Consider the following 2002-nt stretch of genomic DNA (forward strand, 5'->3'; position numbering starts at 1 on the left):
CAGATATCAAATGTTTGGAGCAGCACTTGGGAGGAAAAAATGCTAGGAAAAAATACTAGTGGTGAACTATATATACTACCAAAAATTAAATTGAAATCAGAGAAACAACAAAAAAAATAAGCTGAAATACATTATTAAACAATTCAACACTTTTGTCTTAATATGCTGAAATATATACTATCAAACAAATCAAATGAAATCAGTCTGAAGTATATATATATATATAAATAAAATAAACTGAAATAAAAAACTACAATGAGCATTTCAAGTTTTCAACACTTCTGTCTTTTTGAAAGTAACTACTCTAAGAGATTAAGAGAATGAAATTCAATTCTAACTTTCTAGTTTCTAAGAGAATGAATTTCTTCAAAAAACTACTTTATGTTCTTGAGCATTCAAAAACTAGTTAAAGAGCCAAAAGACAAGATTAACCAATTCAGGCATACGAACAAAACATGAGGCATGATATAAATCCGAAGTTTAAGGCTTTAAGCTTTAAAAAATACAGTAATATACCAGTTTAAACTACAAAGCAATATTAGAAAACAGGGGATGTGATTTTGCAGTGGTTCTCTGCTCTAATGGAGTGGTCGTTGGCGCAAATGGTGGTTCCTGATGCAAGAAAGCGTAGTATTGCAAAAAAATAAAAAAGGGGAATGAGTTATGGCTGCTTAATGCATAGAGGTTATGATCAAATCAAAGAAAAACGAAAAAAAAAACAATCACGTGCAAGTTTTTTACCTTATAGTCGCCGTTGTACTCCTTCTAGAGTGGTCGTCGGCAGTCGCAGCTAAGATTGGTCGTCGGAGGTTGGATGTCCACAGTGGTCGCCGCCGTTCCCTTCAAGAGATGCCTTTCGTTTGAAGAGATCAGAGATGTTCGGAAACGAAGGAAACAGAGTCTTCCACCGTGTTCACCGGTTGCCGCTGCAAATCTTGGTCACTGACAGGTGGTTTTGTTCGGACTTTGGGAAGGTAGGTGTTGGTGTGCTATGGCCATCTTCTTTGGTGAAGCTTGTGAAGATGTTAGGTTTTGGCAAAACAAAACCTTACAGGGAGGACTAGAGGAGTCATCAAATGCTTTGTTGGGATAGGTTTGTCATTTTCTTTTTTGTTTTTTTTTTTAATTTAAAAAAATAATAAATCAAAATAAATATAAATGTCGAACCACTAATCGTTGCCTGGGTCAAACAAGTCGATGGTTCGACTGTCTAGGCCAACGACTTTTTTACTATTATAATGGTTTTGGACTAGATGATGGTTCAGGGTAAAACTAGAACCGTTCGAGTGACCGGTTTTTTACCTGAATGGTCCAACTGTCCGGTCAACAACAGTTCGAAAACATTGGTCAAGACACTTTCATGTTTATTTTGGGTTGGGTCAAGCTTCAGGATGGGTCATCAAATGCTAGATCCTAATCCTAAATGCACAAGTTAAGGTAGACCTTCAGGTCAACCCTAAAATAACTGAAATTTCAAAATATAAAGAAAAAACATAAAAAAAATGCCAAATTTTAAAGAAATTAACCTTAAAACTCCAAAAGATAAAAACTTGATACTAAGACTCAGTTTGGAAGGAGTATAAATACAAATATGTAGAGTGCAAAACTTTGTATTTTGTATGTATTTGCACTGTACATATTTGCATTTGTACTCTTTCCAAACTGAACCAAAGCATTAAAGAGTGAAAAGCTTTAATAGTAAATAAATGAGTTTGAACTTATCAAAAAAAAAAAAAACAAATGGATTTGATCATGATGCCGAAAAAACTTACAAAAGTAGAAACCAATCCAAAATTCACTTGGGGTTGGGATTGGTCAAAGCTTTTTCATTATCATGTCTTTCCGTTGTCATAGATTTTCCTTACATAAATAGTCTCAATTAGACCTGATAATTAGGTCAGTGGGTTGATTCATGACCCAACCCGAATTTTTTGGGTCCGGGTCATTCTCAATCAGCTAGCAAGATATGAGACCTCAACCTTGTTTTTTGAGTCAGGTTGGG

General features: G+C 34.8%; 1 long non-coding RNA gene across 1 annotated transcript; it reads right to left on the reverse strand.

Annotated features, from left to right (window-relative positions):
• Nucleotides 1-468: 468 nt before the first annotated feature.
• Nucleotides 469-1050, reverse strand: LOC148861309 (uncharacterized). The gene is made up of 2 exons (XR_016113352.1): nt 742-1050; nt 469-612 (listed from the first exon to the last, which is right to left on the reverse strand). It is a non-coding gene; the product is annotated as an uncharacterized LOC148861309 (long non-coding RNA).
• Between the last annotated feature and the right edge of the window lie 952 nt (nt 1051-2002).

The sequence above is a fragment of the Nelumbo lutea genome, chromosome 4, assembly GCF_056320005.1.
Source record: "Nelumbo lutea isolate HS-2025 chromosome 4, American lotus-T2T, whole genome shotgun sequence".
Taxonomy (NCBI): domain Eukaryota; kingdom Viridiplantae; phylum Streptophyta; class Magnoliopsida; order Proteales; family Nelumbonaceae; genus Nelumbo; species Nelumbo lutea.